This window comes from Vidua macroura, chromosome 6, assembly GCF_024509145.1.
Source record: "Vidua macroura isolate BioBank_ID:100142 chromosome 6, ASM2450914v1, whole genome shotgun sequence".
In the NCBI taxonomy this organism is placed as follows: Eukaryota; Metazoa; Chordata; class Aves; order Passeriformes; family Viduidae; genus Vidua; species Vidua macroura.
Window position 1 is genome coordinate 47,904,934 of NC_071576.1, and position 23,540 is coordinate 47,928,473.

Sequence of the window (23,540 nt, forward strand, 5' to 3'; positions counted from 1 at the left end):
TAGGTCCCACGGTTTCCTGTGAAGGTCTGAGAGCCCAACACACCTTTATACCAGTAGGCACGTTACACTGGAAACTCATCAGGCAGAAGATGTCCCTACCCAAGCCAAAGGCACAGTATTACATTCTATTCCAGCTCATCTAAGATTATGTTGCCCCCAAGAAGGGCTGCAATGGAGGGTTCAGGCCATTCCTTCAGGACTTGGGTCAGGTTAAGACCAAGACACATCACTGACTTGCATGGTAGAAGAGCTGGTACGAGCTGTGCCACCTGAACCACCTTCCAGCACTGGCAGCTCTCCTTGATAGATCCAAACAGCTAGCTACACAGTACCAAAGGACAGCAGAGCCCAACACAGAGCTATCACTTAAAAAAACCCAACTTTTTAGTTCTCACCTTCAGCAACTCAGAGAAGCAACACACTAATTCCACAAGTGTGAAATCAAGACAGCATCCCAAAGCATGACACTCTGCTTGAAGTCAGCAAGCACTCGGCAAAGGAAGCACAGCTCACCTGTGTCATGAGCTGCCACTTTAATAACACCACCTCTCTTCCAATCCCCCTCACAAACACCAGCAAATGGACTTTACCACACAATCCCAAGCTGCCCTGTGCTGAATTTCCTTGTTGTCACCTCTGCAGCACCCAGACACAATGGCTTGGAGGCCCTAAAATGCAGAAGGCCTCACACCTTTTCAGAGGTGGCCACCATTACAATCAAGCAACCCATTACATAGATTATATTTTATGTATGTTATCACCTAGTAGGTTATAATGTCTTACACACATTATATGCAAATTATACACATTTGCCTCTATTCTCCCAATTTGCACCAAGCTTTTACAGTACAATTGCAAGCTGTGGTGACAATGATGACAACACTTTGTTACTAGACTATGGCAATATCAAGAAACCCAAATACACTGGCCAAGTCTTCTAGTTATAGCAATAAGTAAAAAGCCATGTAAGACTACAACTATATGCTATCCACCCCTCAACATGAGTAGCACTAGCAATAAACAAAACCTCTCTGAACTCTCTCCCCATCATCCCTCTTCCTTTGCTCCCAGTACTTACACCTCGCTCTCATTCTCACACATGTTTTTGGTGCTGTGCCTTGGCGCTCTTCTCCCCAAGGATGGAGATGGGAGGAGATAAACAGGAGGGCTGATCAAGAGATTTGGTCTTCTCCCTGCTTACACTCAGTAAATCCAGCCTTGGTGCTTCTGCACAGCTCAGCTGTTGCAAAGTCAGAAGATGCAGCTTTAGACAAAACCCTCTGAACAGAGCAGTGAGGCTATAAGCAATTCTTTGTCAGCTTCTATTTTTAGACCTCACAGGGAATAAAAGAGCACCCAAACATTTTTTAAACTCGTTTTAATGTGAGCTCAACTTCTAGAGACAACAATAGCCCCAAAAAAATCCAGACAAAGGACTGCACAAAAATCAAAGATGCATGAGTTATTTTTTAAAGCATCATTATTTAAATGATTTTTCATTTGAAAAAAGATAAGCAAACTGAAGAATGCAAAGGTCCATGTGCTTCTTTTGGGAATTGAAGAATTGAAGATTAATTTTCTCTCTGCATTCCCTCCTTTTTTTTTTTTTTTTATTCTGGTGTCTATAAAAAGGGAAAAAAAGAAAAACCCAGAGGGAAAAAAAAATCCTTTTTTTTTTGGGTGATGCACTGACCTGGAAGGGAACTCTATCAACACAGAGCTTTGTAACTGGCTTGTTCTGTTTGCTTAAGACTGGAAAAGCAGTTTGCATTTCGTTAACCATAAACTAAAGGAAGCTACAATGATGGCCATTCTCCACTTGGACATGCACTCCTCATAAAATACTATATTTTATTCTTTATGGTACATGTAGCAACAATACAGGACACGCTACTTTTCCCTTGTCATTCTCGCCTCCAGCTATACTTGGCAATTTTGGGTAAGCTAAAGGCTCCTTTTGCTATTTAAAACTTCCCCTGGTTCTACCTTGGTGGGGCACAGTCAGCTAGAGGCCACCTACTCCCAACATGTGCCCAAATCAGCAGGGTGAGGACACATGTCCTGGCTGATACCCAAGATGTCACCTTGGGCACTGTGGAGCTAGTGATGTTCCCTAGCTAAAACCAAAGCAACAGGGATGCAAACATAACTTACCATGTTGCCAGCACTCTGTGCTGTCTTTGGCACAGACATGCATCTTTTTTTAAACACATACAAGGAAATAACAAATGTACCATTATATAAAGTTGCTGGTACAGCCAATGAAATAAAAGAGTAGGAAGTTAAAACTCCACTAACAAGATGCAGCTTGTCTGTGAAAAACTTGTCCAAAATAATTATTGAGGCAAATTACTTGTATGCTGCAGATATAGAAGTTGAGTTAAAGTGAGATCTGTGCTGTGTGTCTTACACTGCTTTCCAGAACCTCTGGCTTCACCTCTTTTTCAGGAGAGAGGGATCTTCAGCCATTAGCCTGACCCCAACTAATGCCCAGCCCCCAGGAACCACCCTCATTCCTTCAATCACTTTAATGAGTTTAATCAGCTCATACTGCCTCCAAATACAGAACCTTTGCCAGAAATTATTTGTCTTTGGCAGCCTCTGCAGAGGACACTCCCTGACCATTTTACTGGCAGTATCCTGGACTTGCATTACCTTCAAACAGCATCTCCAGATGCTAATGCATGAGCTTTTGTTAACTTGTTTTCTTCTATCAAAGCCCCATGCAAGCAAATCCAGTAATAGAAAACTTGAGGGAGAAAAGAAGCATTTGATCCAACACCGGAAAGTACTGAGAAAACGTCTCCCAGAGCTTTTTTTAACAGCCTTGGAACTATATGCAGGATAGCATTAGGATACATAATTTTTTAAGTCATATGAAAGGAATCTTTTTAATTGCAACATAACTTTTCTCTTTCTTTTTGCTTGTTGTTAACTCCTAAAATCACCCCAACTTAAGAAATGGAGGATTTTTTACTTTTGTGCGTGTGTGTCCAAACACAACATTAAAATCATAGAATCATAAAATGGTGTGGGTTGGAAGGGACCCTGGAGATCATTTCATTCCCAACCCCCATGCTAAGGACAGGGTGCCATTCACTAGACCAGGTTGCTTAGGGCCCCTTCTGGCCTGGCCTTGAACACTTCCAGGGGCATCCGCAAACTTTCTGGGCAACCTGTTCCAGTGCCTCACATCCCCTGAGTAAAGAATTTCTTCCTAACATTTAATCTCTCTTCTTTTAGTTTGAAATCATTCACCCTTGTCCTATCCATACGTGCCTGTGTAAAAAGTCACTCTCCCTCTTTTTTTCTATGCCCTCTTTCAGTATTAGAAGGTCCTCTAAGGTATCCCTGAAACCTTCTCTTTTCTGGGCTAAGAACTCCAGTTCTCTCCACCTGTTCTCATAGGAAAGGTACTCCAGCCCTCTGATCATCTCTGCGGCCCCTCTCTGTACCTACTGTAACAGGTCCATGACTTTTTCATGCTGATGACTCCAGAGGTGGACACAGCACTGTGGGGTCTCACCAGGACAGAGTAGAGCAGGAGAAACCCCTCCCTCATCCTGCTTTGGATGCAGCCCAGGATGCTTTGGCTTTCTGGTGTATGAGCATGAACTGTTGGCTCATGAAGAGCCGGCTCCAAGACAGAACCATGAGGGACCCACCTGTCCCTGGCCTCCACCTGGACATAGAGGCACTGACCACCTCCAGCCAGCCAATTTCTTCTCTACCGAGCAGTCCACCCTTCAAATCTATATCATTCTACTTTACAGATGGGGGTGTCATGTGAGATCAAGTCAAAGGCCTTACAGAACTCTAAGTAGATGACACTGGTTGGTCTTCTTCCCTTGTTGAGTGTTGCAGCCACTCCAGCAGAGAACGCCACCAGGTTGGTCAGGCATAATGTGCCCATTGTGAAGCCGTGCTGGCTGTGTCAGATCACCTCCTCGTCTTTTGCATGTGCCTTAGCATTGCCTCCATGAGGATCTGTTCCACGATCTTCCTAGCCACAGAGGTGAGGCTCACTGATCTGTAGTTACCAGGGTCCTCCCTTCTACCCTTCTTAAAAACAGATGTGACGCTTCCCTTTGTTCTAGTAATCAGGGACTTCGTCTGACCACTGTGAATTTTCAAAAATGACGGAAAATGACTTGCCAACCACATCACCCAGTTCCCTCAGAATCCTGGAATGCATCCCATCAGGGCCCATAGACTTGTGCTTATTCAGTTTCACCAGATGGTCTTGAATGTGGCTCTTTGCTTACATTGGGAGGGACTTCACTCCCCAGTTCCCACTTGAGAGATGTGGAAAGCCTGACTACCAATGAAGAATGAAGCAAAGAAATTGCTAAGTACATAGGCCTGATCCAGATCTGTTATTATCAGTTTCCTCTCCTCATAGTCACTGTCTTCCCTTTGAGGGAATTGTCCACACAAGAAGTCCTCCCCTCTTCTCTTAGTGGAAAACATGTTTATAAAATCCAACGACAGGTAAAGACTTAATGCAGAGGTAATACTTTAGCTTATGAAACAGCAATGGCCATGTAGGATACCCTGTTAAAAGCAGCTTTCCAGATTAGGAGTTAATATGAAAATAACTCAAGGATTCTTTTGATTTTGAACAGTGCTGAAATCAACATCTGTCCCATTTGGTCAGGGCTTCAAAACACATCTCACAATTTACTGCGTATTTGGCTGTTAGCATTTTACTGTGGTTGATATAAAACTAAACCTGCCACAGAGGCTGAAAGACAGACCCTGCTTTCCAGACAAAAAATTAAATGGTACCAACATTTTGGAGGATGCCGTATTATTTCACTAGCAGTTTCTGTATTTAAGTACAATGAAATGATGCTCAGGGGAGTGCTGGAAGAACACCAGGTGGGTTGGTGCTGGATGCCTGCCACCACGGAGCCCAGGATCCAAGGGGATATACAACTGAGGGAGCCGGGTGACACAGACATCAAACCAGATGCCACCTTTCCATTTTTAGGTTTTCAGAGGCATTCAGCACCTTTGATCAAACATGCTTCAGAAAGCAACACAAGAAACTCCAGAAAAGCCCAAGCTCAGAAACACAGTGGATCTATTACCAACATATACTTTTTTGCATGTCTTCAGCATTTCTGATGTGAATAATGGACAGCAATTGAAGTGGGATAAAAGCAAGTCAAAGGGGACCAGAGCAGGCTCAAGTCTATTGATAGAAATACTTGAGAAAGGTTTTCCAGTGAAAGCTAGAGCTTGCATGAAGGGAGTGAATGGAAGAACTAAAAAACTCACAAAACCTTTTCTTGGATGACATAAAAAGCAGAGGGGAAAGTTTAAAAAAGCAGAGGGAGAAATTTAAGTACATGAGAACTTGTGGCCATTATATAAAGACAAGTATTTGGTATGATGGAGGCCCATGCAAGGCTGTCCAGAAAAGAAGCAGCAGATGCTGTTCTCTCCAGGAAACAAACAAACACAACTCAAGTATCACCTGCCTTTCAAGATGTAGCTCTACTTAGCTGAAAACATACTCAGCTGAAGAAAAAAAAAATGATACTTTGAACTTGAAAGGTGCATTTAGCTTAAAAATGCTTTAACATTTACCCAACAAAGCAACAGCTAGACAGTTCACTTTAAACAGTTCACTTATAAACACAAAATTTCAGTTAACTGCTACAAAAGGCATTTGCAAGCAGGATGATGATTTCCTCAGCAGCTTGGGAAATGAATCTTCCTGTTCCAAGATCAAAACCTGGGAGACCCCAATGCATCCTAATGAAGGGCAGCTGGACTCTGCACTGTGCAAGAAAGCTTGGAAAAGGGAAGTTGCAAATAAATAAGTATCTAAGGGCAGTGAAATGCCTTTTGAAAGAAACTTTTTTTCCCTAATGTAAAAAATGGGTCCAACAGAAAGAATAAAATGCCTACTTGAGTTAGAACATGCCTGCAGGCCTTCAGATAAGTCTTCAAATCTAATATTGCATGGAGCTTTCTGCCTTTTTTCTTAACAAAGTATCAAGTTCTTCAGCAGGAAGGATCTTTCCAGAGAACAGAGATCAGAGCTGGTTCACACTTTATCATCACTGCCAGTTGAGTGCAACGGCCTCCCTTTAATTTAAAGTGCAGTTGCTTCAATCTTGTCCTGGCTGAATACAAACCAAAGACTTCATCTCCCTGTTTCCCACTTCACATGTAAGCTTGGACCTAGATTTTCATCTTGGCCACAGACCTTCCTTTAGCATCTGCTTCACACAGATGCATTGATGCAGCAAAACAAAAGCCATGCCTTTCCCACCCACTCTAAGGAGCCCTTCCTCAAGGATATCTCCCCTGCTAGAGAAATGTGTGCACTAAATCTCTTTTCCAGCAGTAAAGCCTGTGCTGCATTATAGCTACTACATGTTTCTCCCACTTCCTGCCATTGACAGCAAACAAAAACTTGTTGCTCACTGTTATCAGAAAATATTTGCTTTCCCAGATTGTTTCTGCCCCCCCCCCCCTTCCCCCCCCCTTGTTGAAGAAGGGTTTTTAGTAGAGTTCACTCTCAACAATAAGCAGCAGGGGGTGATTTGAGACAAAGACCCTTTGGAGCCCACTCAATAAATCCAGCCCAGACCGGGCACAGCCTGGTTCTGCCCTTCCCAGCCGTGCAGCCTCCAGCACCTCCTCCATCCCCTTACAGGTCCCATGGAGAAGACAACGTTCCAGCAGCATGGCTTGAAGAGACAGGGCCCCTTTTGCACCACTGATCTGGCTTCAAGCGGCTGCCCCTGTTTTACAGCTACAAACCATCCCTAGAAGATACTGTGCCCACCCTGAGTATCCGCTGTATTCTAAATACGCTCCTTTGAGAGCCTGCTCTTCTCACCACACACTGCACTTCCTTCCTGCCAGATCCCTTATCACCATGTTTCATCCCCAGATGACACAAATGAAGCTTCCACTCTTGCTGGTGCTGCTCCTTTATTCAGTAACCAAAGGAAACATTCTCACATCAGGCACTAAGCCTGTGGCACTTCTGCTAATGAGTTATGATTAATTAAACCCAGGTGTGACATGAAAGCAGGGCATCAAGTTTACAGTTCCCCAAAAAGCACTACTCAGTCACTCTTTATATTTTTTATCTTTTATATCTTTTTTATATTTTTTTATTTAAAAAAAATATTTTTTATATTTTATATCTTTTTTTAGGCAACCAGAGTATCAAATGTCAGGTCCTAAACCTAAGAAGGACACCAAAAGTCCAAGTATTATTCAGGATATGAAATGCTCAGCTATGGCCACCCAAGCTGACACGTTGCAGACTCATGACTGAAACCTGCCCAGGACTGCCAATGCCAAGCCCAAACAGCTTTCCTCCACAGGTGGGGTTCCCTGCAATGAAAGGATTATCCAGATAACCACTTTGTGTCCCAAATTTGATATAAGGGAAAATGCACAACTGCCACCTACAGGAGCGCAGCACCAGCCCTGCACTATCTCCTGATGAAAGCTCTCAGGAGGCCTTAACTCTGGCCTTCATTTTGGCATAAGGCTCCGCTGAAGACAGATTTCAAAAATATGAGCTTCAAAATAAGTAAGTTATTTCTTGGTCCAAGAACATGGGGGCAGGGAGAATGGTGCAGAAAGGACCACTTTGGCAAGTTTCTGACGCAGAATGATCCATAACCTCTTTCAAGCAAGATCCTCTTTACTGTGGCAAGCCCTGCCCAGCCCCAGAGCAGTGTGGGACTTGCAAGCACCCCACACCACACAGCCCACTCTCCCCAACCAGTGGCCCAGGATGTGGGCTCGGTATTTTGGGGAGCAGCAACCTTTTTCTTTTTCCTCACCCAAGGCTGGACATGTGGTCTTAACATCTTCAGTAGACTGGGCTGTCATTTCTGACTGTGCCTCTGGTCATTAAAAAGGGACCACAGCATAAAAGGATTTGCTGGAAAGCAAAACGGCCTCAGCTCATTTAATTTATTAGCAATTAGTAGAAACCACTGATCACTGATCTGGGTTCTGAAAAAAAATTATATAAACAAGTGAACAACCACTTAAACACCTTCCTTGTCCTTTCAGCCAGATACCTCTCCAGCCCCACCATCAGGTTCTTCCTGGAGAACTTTCCTGATGCCCTCTGAGACAGAGCAGCATACCACAGATGCAGCATAGTCAGACCACACTTGCCTGTCCTTCCTTCAGCTTGCTTGCTTTCATGTGTGTTTATTATTTACCATCAGCTTACTTGCTTTCCTCCCACAATACCATCAGAGTCCCACAATACCTGGGGAAACACATAACTGCTGCTCCCTTTGGAGAGACAGATCATTTCCATGGGTAGCTACTGAGACACAGACAATGCCAGCAACCCAACCTGAAAATGCTTCTTCTCTCCTATCTTTCATATCACCTGTCTTTGAGAAACTTTTTCACAGCACCTTTGATATTCACAAAACCCCAGGATTAGCTCGCTGGTCCCTCAAGATCTGTACTTGCTTTTCAGTCTGTCAGCAAGAGGTGAGGAGAAGCCCAGCAGCCACTGGATGATGAAGAAGTTCAGGTTTCACATGGGCATTTATTGGCTCTCTTATCTCAGAGGCAACATTTGCAGGCAAATCCTAAGAGACTCCAGCCAGCCACACCCCAAACCATAAAGACCTGAAATTTAAACTGCCATTTCTTACACCTGCCCTTCCATGGGATCCCTGCACTACAGCATCTCTATCTGCACATCATTCTTCTATCCAAGATTTCCTCTTTCAGCTATTTAAACCTTGATCTTGTTTTCAACTGCTTTTAAGAAGCAGGCAGTGTCAATCAGATAGTTGCTACAGCCAGAGGGAAAGCTGAATCCCAAGCCATCTCTCTGACCTGGAAAAGGTCCTTCACAAGGTACACCCAACTCTAACATCGCACCCCCCTTAGGCACCAATATCCATCAGAACACAGATTTCCGTAGTTCTCCTGCCAATGGGCTGCTGCTCCCTTTTCTTCTCTCCCCATCTTTGTCTGAAAAAGCTTCTAGAACTACAAAAATTCTAAGGAAAGTGTTAAAGAAATGTATTATTAGAAGAAGATCACAAAACAACAACTTGAGACTAGCTGCAGCTAAAAATACCCAATCCCCACACCCCATCTTTAGAGAAAATATTATCAGATGTCACTTCTCAGTGGTATAAACACATTTGTTTTTTAATTAAGGTTGTATTTCGGACACTGGATTTTTTTTTTTTTTTTTTTGCCAGAGACCACAACAAGAGATCCCAGGAAAGTATCCCCAAAGTTCCCACTTTTCTGTGCTACCTTATTGAAAGACTCTCAGAAACTGGCACCTGCAAATTTGTATTTTCTTCTAACACCACCTAACTTTGTAAAATAACTTTCTAAAGAGAACAAAGTATTTTGGCCATTTATACAATGTTGCAGAGTATTTGTGCAATATGGATTTGTTTTGAGATTTTATTACTTCAGAGTATCAAGGAGGTCAATATGGGAAGGACAACAAGTGGAGCAACAGCACAGAGCAGGTATCAGCACAGGGCTGGAAACTGCTGCTCATCTAACCCAAATTCTAGACAGGACTGGAAAAATCTGCATTATGGATACACTGAATTAGTAAGTCTACTGCTCAAAGTCTCCCAGATCTAAAGAGCAATAGCCATGATGTATGTCAACCTTAGGGCTTACTTCAATAGAAGGATAAGAGGAATCAAGGAAGTCAGTTAAACTCTCTCAGCAGAGACTTTTATACCTTTCCATCGATTAAATAAGCTCTAGTTTATTGATCACTTAAAAAATCACCCAGGAGTTACTGCAGGCCAGTAAGAAAACACCTGTGATAACATTTTAACAAACTGAGCTCATACAAGGGGAAGTTCAGCACACCATAGCATACTTTCTTCTCCAACGACATAAATGAAACCCAGGAATAACTTCTCCAGTAGATTCACAAACCTTGTCCAGGTCACACTCACTACATTTTAACCTTTAACAAATATACACCTTTCCCCCATTCAGAAATATTCAAACCAATACTTTTTAAAGAAATCACTCACAAAATAATTTTGACAGTGCATTACTTTGGTGGCCAACTCCTGCTCTGCTGCCCCTCACCCAGTGCCTCCTTCCCTCCACCTTAAAACAAGCAGTACACCTCATATATGCCTGTTTCTGCTGCTTTCTGACTGTCCATGGAGGCTTTTTTAACTTCACCTACTCCCCTGTTAAAGTTATTTGAAACCGGCCTGATACAAAATTCAGTAGCATCAAAGAGATTGAGTGTGCAAGCCTCCTGCTTCCCTGAGAAGTCAAGGTGAATACCCACCAAAGAGCACTGCAAAGGACTAACCTGGAAGTGATGAGTAGGAAGACAGACAACCACAGCTATATTCTACTGCTAAAACATTTGCTAAAGATGCATCAGTGTGCTGGGGGGGCCTTCTTGCCCTGTCCCCAAAGGAGGAGGAGAAAGATAGGGGTTATTTTGAGGGACAGCCACTGAACACAACTACAGGGGTGTACTGGGAAAGGGGCAGGGCTCAGATTCACAGCCACCTTCCTCTGTCCGCTCAGCCTGGAGAACTTGGAAGACGTGCCCTCATGATGTCATTAGTGGGTTGGTGTCTAAATAAAGGAAGCTTTTTATAGAATTTCTAACTGACAAACTTATTCCGGTAAACCCTGATAGCCAAGATGTCAAGCAGAAGGGAAGGAAAAGGGAAAACAATACCCATAGCCTTGTTGGAGCCTGGACAGGTGGACTGTGTCTCAGGAAAGAAACCCAAACAACCTAAACAAGTTTACTCCCTAATACCTGCTTGTTGGATAAAGAGCACAGGGAAGAGCAGGGCACAATGTAAGGGAGATGTGCTTTTACACCATCTGTCACAAGGACACACAGCCTATTTTGGCATCAGGGTAGGGGGTTAAAGGATGAAGATGAGGAGAGAGGATACTGAGAGAAAAAAACATTTGCTTAAAGAGAGTAAATAAAACATACTTCTATGTCAGAGGGGTTTTCCACTTCATATTAACCACGTGGCAATTACTGTGCTTCCTAAAACAATCTGGGGGTTCTGCATATTCAGAAGACTTTTGGCTCCAAATGCGTTAAGCTCAAATCATCAGCAAATACCATTTGCTGGAAGTTCCAAAAAAACAAAACAAACAAAAAATGCACCAAACAAACAAAAAAAAAATCTAATAAAAGGAAAGCAAACTGTCCACATATGCCCACGTGTCATCCTCTTCTTCGTAATTCTTCATCACTTCCACAGCGCTATGGAGCAGTTCCCCTTCCTCCCTCTCTTCTGCCGTGCATCTTCAGCCGGGCATCCACACGGAGAGCAGTTGAAATAGCCTGGTGACTCATGCTGCAGTAATGTGGGTGGGAACTGCTCCCATGCCCAGCTCCTAAGGACACAACCTTTTATGGTATTTTTAGTGTGGAAGTTGTTGTGGTTTGTAGCCCTTTGTCTTTCCAGAAAAGAGCTCACAGTTCCCCCTGAGGCTTCAAGGACGCAACAGTGGAGCTCAGGCAGGTAATGAGCAAGCCAATCCTGGAACTTCCACACCCAGCCACGGTAGGGGTGCTCAAGGATGTCACACCATGGCCAATCCGCAGGCTCTCCAGTCCAGGCAGAGGGTCCTTGGGTGGCTGCACCACCCAGCAATCTCTGAAGAGAGATTGTGTGTCACTTGGTCTGGGGACACTTTATGGCAGCCCAACTTTGTAAGGACTCATTCCCTGTGTCCCCCGAGTCCTAACCACCCTGTGGTAATACACTAACAAGGTCATGCTGGCAAGCCATCAGACATTTAGTTTTTACACCCTTGATGGACTGCTGGCATACCAAGAGCCGGCAGGTCCCATCTGTCTTCCCTCAATTAACTTAAGACTACATCTCCTCAGAAAGTAGAAAATAAACTCTGTAGGGTTTCTGTTCCATACAAATGAGGTGAAATGGGGCAAGAGGTTACTAGGAGAAGGCAGACAGGGATGTTATACTGAAACCATGTTAAAAGCGTCAGGGCGAAGTGCAGTGGCAGAAAAGCCGCTCTCTGGACCCCAAGTTTGAAGACCACAGCACATGGGACTCAAACTTGCCAAGGTAAAAAAACAGGCTCAGCTGTGCTCTTTAAAAGCTGAGGGTCACACATGAGATTAAAGGAATATCCCAACACTACCCCATAGGGCTTGAAATAGAACTCTGGCTGCAGACATGCAGTGAACAGCACAGACCCTTGCTCCCCCTTGCACCTGAAGCATTATCTGCTGTAGAAGAGAAAGGCATGAAAGTTTTTGCATCCCCAATCACAACTCTGAACAGCTATTGATTTTAGTCCTTTCAAAGGTATTAAATTCAGGAGGAAAATCAATTATAATCTGCACATGCCTAAGAAGTCTAGGAGAAAAGCTGGCAAGATGAATAAGGAAGCAGTAACCAAACCTCCTGACACAAAGCCACTGACATTAAAGCTATTTTTTTATTTCTTCTGAAACTCCAGTGAGCTTGGAAGGAGTCAGCCTAGCAGTCAGGCCAGATCAATGACAGACAGCCCATACAGGCAGATTTCACCAGGTGGGAAGCACCAGTGAAGAGTTGCTCCGGGGTGACTTCTCAGGTATGAGAAACACAGTGAAGGGGAAGTCAGAGGGACATTTGTGTGGGCAAGCACTGCACAGCCCACAACATACCTTGGAGGTGAGCCAACAGCAACAGACAAAAAATGCTCCAGCTCTAATGCAAGTTTAAAGGTCTCTCAGTGCAGTGCCCTGAGCACAGCAACCCATAGCATTTGCCAAACAAGATGCCCCATACTGGGGGACACCAGGGCTCCCTAGACAGACCAAGATGAAATCTTTTGCTCCTTAAGGAGATTAAATTTCCAAATTTAGGACACCTTCCTGCTCTTAGATAACAGATCAAGATTACAGAATTAAAGTTAAAAAAAAAAAAAATCATGTGAAAGGCTCCATCCTGTTCAAAGGAATACAACGCTTTTCCTGTGATCTTGCCCTAAATACTACAACATCACACTCAATTACTATCCCATCTTACTCCTAAGTCCTGCACAGCCAGTTTGGCTATATGAGAGCAAAATGAGCTCTGCCTTGCCTCATTTCTCATTAAACTGCTAACTACACACGGCAGTAGCTGTGTAAGAGGCAGGCCAAGTTACTTAATTTTCATTACTGTTTACTTGGATCAACACTATGAAATTGGAGTAGGAAAAAAAAACCCCACACTAAAAAAAAAAAAAAAAAAAAAAAAAAAAAAAAAAAAAAAAAAAAAGAGAAAGACCAGGAAGGAAAAAAGGAACAGAACAGAATAATCAGCCTATACCTCCTACAGACAGAAAAGGAACATATCCAAGCCTGAACTGAGGTTTACATATCTCACACTAGACAGACCTCTCTGTACTAAGCCTCTAGTTATCAAAACCTACCATCTGCACTCCTAAGAAAGCCAGGAAAAGGAGGAAATGCCAGTTTGCCCCTACATGCTCAATTCTGCAGTTGCTGCAGGCAACCTGGTGCTGCTCTGACCTTGGTGTGCTGGCAGACACCAGGGACCCTACCCTGTGAGACCACCTGCCAGCCCCCACCTCCAGCTGTGCAGTACACCTGCATTTAACATACTTTTGGTACCTCGGCTCACAAACAAAAAAGCTTTTCCAGCCAGCAGGTTCTCTGTAAATCTAAAAGCATTGGATGCTGATTCTTACAGAGCAACTCCCTTAATGCAGATGCCAAGTGGTGCCAACACAGCCTGGACACAGATGCACTGGTGCTTGGATGCATCCAGACTTTGCAGCTGATGGTATTTTCTAAGGAACAAGTCCAGACAGTCTCTAAGTGCTTGCAGCCCTCTCTTCCTCCAGTGAATGTCCCAGTGACCATCCTGCCATACACCTCCAGAGCTGGAATGCAGCCCCCCTTTGGAGCAGACCAGACCGTGGGTTGCTGGGACAGCTGTAGGAAGGGATGGATGAGTTTCTCCCACTCTTCATGGGGAAAGGGCTCCCTTTAAAAGCAGGCTGCAGAGGATGTGAGGCAGATGTGCCTCTCCAGGGGAAGAAGTACAGACTTAAAGCATCTGTTAGCAGGAGATTGCAACCCTGGCTCCACTGAAATGAATGTGAATGTTGCTAATGAATTGACAATGCAACTCAAATTTCCACTGCTCTTCACACAGGCCCATCTGAACTAACATGTAGTGTTTGCTGAAAAAGCTGAGCTTTACCAAGCTTCAGTTCCTTATGAGTTTTCCATGCTCATCTTCTCACTTCCCCCTCTCAAATTTGCAGATGGGTTTAAGCACAGCAGCTTCTGCTCTGGACTCTTCTGAAAGCAGTTTGCATCATCAGGGTTGAGTTTAATGTAATGACTACAGGAACCCACGCAGAAGAAAAAAAATAATTCAAGAAATTACATCCTTCACAGGATTTGTAGATGTCATGTTCCTCTCAGCAGTACCTAAACTGTTCAAAGGACAGTAGGAGACTCCCAGAAGGAGATGCAGATATTGCCATCACAGCCAGGTAAAAAGAAGGAGCCAATGAACCATGATACAGGTGGCATTTAAAACAGACCACCCACCGTTTTACAGGAAGGCGGGGGGGAAACCAACCAAAAGAAGCATCCCACTGTGTGCAGACTTTACAACCTATTACCTTCACCAGTCCTTTGCAGGGCCACAGCCTTCAGCTAAGGATCTGCTTAGCTGGAACTAGCCAGCAAATTATATAGTAACTGGAGGCTTTAAAATCCTCGCAGGAAAATGCAATAAAATAAATAAAAATCAGCTGGGCAAGTTCTGTCTGACAGCTCATTTTTTTCCCCATCCAGTACATTGCCATGTGGAGAGATGTGGTATGAATCAACCCATTTTGGCAGCACAAGACAAGCCAGGATGCATCACTGCTCCACTACATGGTGAACACCCTCGTGTTGTTTCCTCATGGGGAAAGGCTCTGTTTAACCAGCGGGAGCCAATGCAATTCCTACACAAAGCCTGTAAGTACATTTAAAGCTCAAAAGTAATCTGAAACAGGTCCATTCTCTCCTCCAACTCCATAAATACAATCCAAATTGGGTAATCTCTAACAATAAATGAATGATACTCACTTAAGCCTCTGCTACACTGCTGACACAATCTTGCTACACTGCTGACACCATCTAGGTCCTTTCATTCTCCTTGTACTGCAGGTACTAAAGATGCTTTTGTACATCCTCTGAAGTACTCCATTTAAAAAACCATGGTAACTAGGGCACTGCATTCAGCTGCTCTTGGAAAGAAAAGCCATTCCCCTTCCCTCTCAATAGGCTCTTAGGAGGCTTGGATAGAAAAAAAATTGCCTAATCCAAACTCAGCTCCACCAGGATGGCTGGAGTTGGATGCTGGGCATGGGAGTGAGCACAACTATTGGGCACCACTTGGGTCTGTGTGTGACAAACGCCAGTAATAACATTGCATGTGGTGAAAGAGAGTCATTACCTGTGTCCTGCATCTAAACAGCACCCAAAAGTCCCATTTTAAGTCCTTAAGTGTGACAGCACAACTGCAGCATTCAACAGGTAAAACACCGTATTTTCTTTAAAAGCTATTGGGTGCTCCTAAATATCTCAGGTTCTTTTTAGGAGATGACAGGATTATTCCATTTCAGCACTTTAGCATGACAAGGACTAAAGAAAACAAGAAGCAAGTTTTTCTGTTATTTTTGCATGGCAGTAAAAGTTTAAGGGGTTTTGGTGTTATTTCTTGTTTATTCCAAATGCCTCAGAACTGAGAGGTTCCCTGCACCGCAGCTTTTGAAGTTTGCCTGCTGGCACCAGAATCCCCCTCCTTTCTGAGATGGAAACATTCAGAGATGTGGGCATAGAGATCACATGGAAAGAGCAAGGCAGCTCCCACTAAAAAAGCCATTTACTAGGAAAAATATCACCATCCTAAAAAAGGGACATTTGTCTAAAATGGAAGGTCCATTATTTGTATTTTTAAAAAGAAAAACATTCATTAAAAAAAAAAACCAAAAGACATGCATTAGCACGAGAAAGTCTAACAACTTTAACATGACCTGTTTCTCTATTCCTTATATACAATTTTAGCAGACTTTTTCCAAATCCCACTACGTACTGTTATGGAGCCACATTCCAATATTTAGGGTTTTAAATATAGAAGCCTTTAAGAACAACATCTGTAAAAGTACCTTAAAAAAAACCAAAAAAAATTTAAAAACCCAAAAACCAAAAAGAACCCCTTTCAAGTTTTATCCTGTTATGGAGCCCATTCCCTAACTGATGCACAGAAGCACTTTGAGTCCCTCTGGAGGAAACAGCATTGGACTCATGACAGAATTCCTGCAGAGGACCTCATAACAAAATTCATGCTGTTTGAAAGAGATACAAACTTGGGAGAAAACAGGCAGTTTTAAAGAACAAATTCTTAAATGGGGAAACTGAGGCATGTAATGATTAGCCAGTTCTTCAAACAGCAAAAAATGTATTTCTTCTGGCTAACACACTGTCATCTTTGCTAACACAGGCTGTCGTGGCGAGAGATGTGAGAAGATGAACTGAGGACAAGTTCAGCAGTTATCCTTGAATTCCTGACTCTGCTCCTCACACCACCCACTGTTACTTTTCAGGAGGAAAACAGGAAAAACTTAAAAAGGAACACAAGACAACAGTGGGGGAAAATACTCTCAACCAGACAGGTTGGCCTAGCTTGTGTGAGACATAGAGCCATAAAACCAGGTACAGCACACCTGGCTGCCTTGAGAGACATGCAGAGAATGAAGGTGTTTGGAAACTAAACTGCTGTACCCTTATTTCCAAATATAAGGGAATAATATTAAAAAAGTATTACAACTTACATATCAGGCAAAGAGTAAAAGCTAAAATAACAAGGGGCTTGCATGAGATGCCCCCATTGTCACATTTCAACATATGCAACAAATAAGTAGGTTTAGCATTGTTTAGCATTGTTTTGTTGCTATTTTTCTTGAGACTCCAAGAGTATTCTCCTCCATATGAACCTCACAAGATGAGAGGGAAAAAAATAGGAAAAGCTACCACTCAGGCTATTGCTCTGGCAGGCCTCTGCTCATTTAGGCTTTTGAAGGTGGAAATTTTTTATGGGAATTAATGAAGAGAATTAACTCTGGAGCCTGCTGCTCCCTGCCATCTCTCCTGGGATGAGTACAGCAGCTCCTGGCTGCACTCCCTTCTCTCCACTGAGGATGAGGCAACTGGGAAGTCTGCTCACAGTCAAGTTTATGAATGTTACAGCAATTGCCTCCTCCTTTGAGTAGCTGTTCAAAAGCTTACCCAAGTCCGGGCCTTCTGCCACACCATCCGGCTGCTCTAACTAATGAGCTCCTCTGTTTGTAAACCCATGCCTTGACAGACACTCTCTGCCACGTGAGCACAGAACACTCACACAGCCACAGATGCTCCCTGCTCCCAACCTGCTGCAAGGCTTCTCCATCCCCTGCACCTTGGGGGACAGCAGACCCTTGAATTCAGACTGACAAAGGCTGGCACTCTTCTGCAGCCTCTTCTCCAGCCAGAAGGCAGAAGGTCAGGAGTAAGTTCTCCAACAGTATTTTATTCTGCTTTCCAAAGCCAGACTTTGCCAAGTTTCATCGCACAGTGGAAAGGATACAGGGGCACACCAAGCCCCACAGAAGTTTAGCTCTCAGGACCATTGATGTCAGATAGACTGTGGCAAGTCACCTTGTTTAATGTGTAACATCTCTCACCTTTGGTCCAGGCTCTGCTCCTCCATTCAGGAGAAGGATATGCCCATGGCACTACTCAACTTGAACAGCAGAATTTTGGTGTAGTGTTGTCACAAGGTTCTTCAGGAACACAAAAGACCAAAAAGCTACTTGCATCTGGGGCAAAAGACAGAGAAGTCTGCAGTGTTTTGTTGCAGCATAAGAGAAAACAGCAACCAAATGCTTTTTGGAGAGCAGATGACAGCTACCTGGTTCTGCTGCTGTTATTCCTAAAGAAACACCAGTCACATTCTGGTCACAGGTGAAGAACAAATCCTGCATGCACAGTGAATACAAGTCTCACAGACTGAGGGACCACCAAAAAAGCAGGAGGAGAGGAAATGTCCTGCTAAGCCATCAGCATCTGATCAGGCAGGCAGCTTATTTCCTCCATTCAGACTCATCAAATCTTAGTCCTTGGGAGCCCTGGCCGTGGACAAAGGCCATTCTCAATCTGACACAGGAACAGGGACCAGAAGATGGGGAGAAAGTTTCAAGGAAATTTCATTGGAAAGAGAAACCAAGACACACTGGAAAGTTTCACCAGAACGAGTTACCATACAGTTTTTACTCTATTGTTGTTGATGCGTCTCCAGTCCTCCAATATGGACCAGCACAGAAAAAACACAAGGCTTAGCAGAGAAGTAGAAATCTGTAGGCTTAACTTTTGGGCTGCTCCCTTCCTCACCTCACCTGATGTAAGAGCTGGCAAAGCTTTCCCATTGCCTCCAAAGTCCATACCAAGCAATATGCAGAACACAGAAATCCATAGACTTTCAAATGTAAATCTTTGCTGAGGAGAGATCAGAAAAACCTACAGACAAAACAGGAAGTTAAGCTGCTGTTAAGTGTACTATCTGTTGTGGAACATGATTATCAATTTGCTGGATGCACCATTATTTCCATCAAGCCATCTCAAGCAGTGGTGCTCTTGCATAGGAACCTGTGAGTTAGACTTTGGATGCATTGGATTTTTCTATGTGCATGGACATCAGCTCTGGAAAATTTTAGGAAATGGGGCTGGTTATCTTCTTATCACAGCATTGGAAAACTGAAACGAGTTCATTTGTGGCTTTCAGTACTTTAAACTAAGTGAATAAATGGAGAGAGCAGCCAACTTCTGTCTTCGTCTAGATTAACTGCTGAGATCATGCCATTAGCTAACATCACTCTCACTTCATTTTTGGCTGGAGAGGCAGACAGTGCAAAGGGGTGTCCAGTTACAGAATGGCAACACTGATATATTGCCTAAAGTTTTAGCAAGAAAATAAATGCAAGATGTGCCACAGAAATGCCTGCTGAGTAACAGATGTGGGGTCATGTGGACATGTTTCTAAATTCCTTCTCTTCAGTATGTTCAACAGCTCTTCCATCTAGAAGCACAGAATGCTTTTACAGCTACATCTGACATTACTCCATTTTCCCTTCAATTAGAGGTCAGTTCTAATCCCCTTCAAAGCATCCACAAAGTATTTGCCTGAATTCAAACTCCAGAGCAGCACAGTCAAAGCAGACAGTGGATCATCATGAAATATTAAGCTGTGGGCACCCCAAAAAAAGGTACCTATGCAATGAGGCAAGAAAGAAAACAACCTGCAGGACCCACTGGTGTAATGTAAACCACGTTAGGAGCAAAGAACAACTCTTCACAGTGAAAGACCATGAGACAGCAGAAAAAAAAAAGTTAACCAGAAGGAGGAAATACTTCTTCTGAGTGACCCACAATTGTGTTGTGGCATGTTCTGCTACTCAGAGCGAGTTATAGAAAGTGTCTGCAATGTACCATGGACTCTGCAGGAGGACAACACTGGTGCAACTGTTAAATCTTGAGAATCCTCCTTCCCTGAGGATCCAGTCTGGTTGTCACCAGGGGAGGATACTGGCCAATCTGGACCTTGGCTGGAGCCAACGTGGCAGACCTTCCACTCTTGAGCTACCACACACGGGCATTACAGCAGAGCTGGGAAAGCTTTGGGCTCCAGCATTTAAACCCTTTGACCTGGCACCTTAAGAAACTGTCTCTGACAGGGCTCTTGTACAAGCAGAACAAGAGGGGATCACAGATACTTCCAACTGTTCTTGCAGAGAACATCTTTCCCAGACAGAGGATTCAGAGGGGAAATGTTTTCTCTGGTGCAGAACTCCAAGCAGTGAGACACAGCATGTCTTGTCTTCTCCACAGTGTGACACTCTGAAACAGAAGCTGCAAGTGTTCAAAGAAACAAGTGCAACCCTTCATCTACCAAAAGGCAGCTCAAACTCCAAAACGGAGATCCCCAATAATTTATCCAGCATCTACAGCCACCAGCCCATTGAAAAAGACACACACACTCATGATTAATGGGCTACATACTTTGTAGAGGAAATCTGAGGGCAAGAGGCATCTCCATCTGCTTGGACATCCCTGCCACACAGACCACTGCAATCTCAGATGCTGCAAGAAGCAGATCATGCTTACAAACCTCTTGCGCCACGACAAAATTCCAGAAAGACACAGCAAGATCACCTCTCTACATCACAGCTTTCCCACGCACAGCAAGCCCTCTCAAAGCCATTAATTGGTAGGTGGTGCTGGAAGGCTGTGAAAATCAGTGCACTCACAAGGAACAGGAAGGTGGTGCTGTGCACACTGCTGAACTGAAGGAGCTTTAAGCCACTTTACTCCTGCACTTCTCCTCAGGCAGCTGACGGACCAGGGCACTGTTTTCAAGCTGTTCCTCTGTTTCACTAAGTATCTGAGTCAAAACCTGGCACAAACAAACCTGCAAGGGTGTCTTTGGGTGTGTTTTGCCTCCAAAACAAAAATATCTTTCATTAACAGTAGAAACATTCATGGCAGGGAGGAAGCTGATCAACTTGACTCTAAGGCATCTCTGTCTGTCAGAAGATGCATGAATGCAAGGTCCAGGAAATAGGGTAATGGCTCACACAGAGAACACCTCTATCTCCTTGAACCAGGAGCAGATCCAAAACCAGAAACCTGGAGTAGAGATACTTCTTGTGGCAACCAATCCTCTAGAACAAATTAACAACAGAATCAGAAGGGCCTCTTCTTCTGAAGGTTTTTTAGCCACTTCTGCTTTGAGAGAAGAAATCATAAGGACTTTATGCAGATCATTCAACTTGTCCTCCAAGCCACAGCAGCTTGTCAGCATTCTGCCTGGATGTCAGACACTGCATGTGCACATAAAAGGAATCATTTGCTCACTGCTGTAGCTACTTTCCAACCAGGCTGACAAAATGCTTCTAATTCTTTGTGCTTTTGTCGTGCTTCCCATCCTAGGCAGCTGCTTCAAGTGTTCATGCACACTAAGAGCACTGAGGTACTCTCACACCAGGTTACCCATTTCCGACTAGAAGAAGCCAAGAATTTTAAGGAACTAAAATCAAAAGTTTGCAAAATTTCAAGAGGATTCTCTCACCAGTTGCTGGTTAAATAAAAAATTGAGCTCTACGGACATTGCAGACAGTAATAATGAGAGCGACGATCACAATTAGAAAGTGTGGGCCCGTCATCTCTTGCTCCACAGAGAGGTGCAGATAAGCAATATGGTACTAACCAGCTCTGAGGCTGGAAGGGACCACTCAGCAAAGGGTGTGAAACCCTTTGCTACTGGAAAGGTGCACACAGAAACATGTTATGCTTTGGGGCTGACAAATCCCTCAACTGAGAAGGTTAAAACCAGGACATCCCATCAATGGAGTCTGTGCATTCATGGTTCCCCAGCTGTGAGAAAATGAGAGCTGACAGCAGTGCCAATACAAGCAGTCTGTCCTCTCTCCTGTTCACTAGGTTTATGCGCCGACGATGCAGCCTGCAGGCACATTACACCCCCTCTTTGTATTTGGCATCCAGCTAAAACAACCCTTTCTCTTCTTTCTTCTCTCACCTTGAACCAGTTGGGCTTCTGACAACTAGGAGAATAACCAGAAGAAACAGCCCTCCTGCTCGTGTGCTTGCAGGGATGCATCCTTAACCCAGCATTACAGATGCTATGGTAATAAAACCAGTAACCTAAGCATCACTGCCTTGTGCCAGACTTTCAAATGAATCAACCCACCTCAGCCTGAAGTGCCCTGTGGACCAAGGCTCCTCTCCTGTTGCCATGGAGAGATGCTCATTCAGAGTGGCCAAACAAGTCGCTCAGCACTGCCACACTCCACTTTAATATGCAAAGTGAAAATAGAGGCCAATGCTGGGACAAAGTTTCCTTCCTTCATTCCTGTCTGCCCACAACAGAACCAGAGCTGTCCTGGAGAGGCACATCTCAACTCTTCTAAACAGAGTAAGACCAGAGTCTTGGCCTTCCTGCATCCTAGCTCAGCATCATCAGCCACTTCTCATCACCCAGCCTGCTTTTGCCTAGGTTAGCACCATAGAACCACCTGCATCACCATCACACTATGAAGTGCCTGCCATCTCAAGTTGCAGATTCCTGGCCAAAGCAGCAAGCCTTTGGAAGTCTCTGATGACTTGTTTTTTTCCTTCCTCACCTATATCAGTTCATCTGAAAAGCAGATGTTTCCTTTGTTAATTTTGGTTTCTGTTGTGTTTGGAGGTTTGCTTGCTTTTCTTATTTGAGCTGCTCTTAACAGAAAGCCCAGCTCCGGGCATGGTGTGACCTGTGCATTAGGAAGGCTGGCAGATTGCTCTTTTTTGATCTGCTAATGCAGCTGATTTTTTCTTCTTTATTTCCAGGAAAGGTGAATACCTCAGCCCCCAGGAAAGAGACACAGCAATTACACTTACCTCAGACCAGCAGAGTATTTTAGTGCAGAGTTTGCACTGAGCTGGTGCCCTCCAGCATCTGCTCTGTAGACAAGAGCACACCAGGGGACAAGCATAGCAAATGGGGAAAGCTGACAGCTCCTTGCCTCTTTGCTGCAAAGGGTATCCCGAAAATCTTCTCAAGAACATCATATAAGCCTCTGTTCCCCTGCTACTTTCATTAATTGAAATTCTAGATTTGGAAGGAAAACAGTATGTAAGTGAAATTAATCTAAAGACTTCTTTTTGTTAGGGTCACATTTCCACAAAAAAGGAGGTGATTGCCTGATTTACAGATCAATGCAGCTTTACAGAGTTCTCAGTAAGCACAACCACTGTGACTTTTCAAAAGCAGTCCAATAGCTAATCCTTCATTAGATAAATTCATACTTAGGTATAAATATGAAGTTACATCTACAAGTAACATTTTTACATAGGTAAAAATTCCCACTGTATACCTTTTGCAGGGTGTTCTTATCAATACATTAATCATATTTTCATGTGTACAGCTGTAACTATTAAGAAAGCATTAGGCATCTTATACCTGGTCTAGTGGAAGGTGTTCCTGCTTATGGCAGGGGAGTTGAATGAGATGATCTTTAAGGTCTCTTCCAACCCAAACCACTCTGATTCTGTGATCTAAATTATTATTCTGCTTAATCATTAGCATCAAGTCTGTTTTCCCACGCATCATCCTTGCGGCTTTTGCAACCTGGTTAGCAACAGCATGGGATTATTTTATCACAGATACCAATACATGCATGAGGGAGAAGTACAGAAGAATAGAACTGCCTTGTACCTTTGCAGCGCGTCAAGCTGGAAGGATAGAACCAAAGTGAACCTTGGTTTGTATAGAAGTTGTTTTAGCTAGACTAGTATACCACTACCATTACCTCAGCAGCATAATTAATGAGTTATGGCAAGATTATAATAACAAGCTCTTTAAAAGGTGTGCCAGCTGCCAACCCTATCTGTATCACTTTGCATGACGAAGTGTGCCAAGCCTGAT

General features: G+C 43.7%; 1 protein-coding gene across 3 annotated transcripts in view; it reads right to left on the reverse strand.

The window, feature by feature from the left end:
* Positions 1 to 23,540, reverse strand: part of LOC128809462 (USP6 N-terminal-like protein) — an 80,015-nt gene that overhangs the window by 35,840 nt on the left and 20,635 nt on the right. The gene's annotated exons all lie outside the window — the stretch shown is intronic.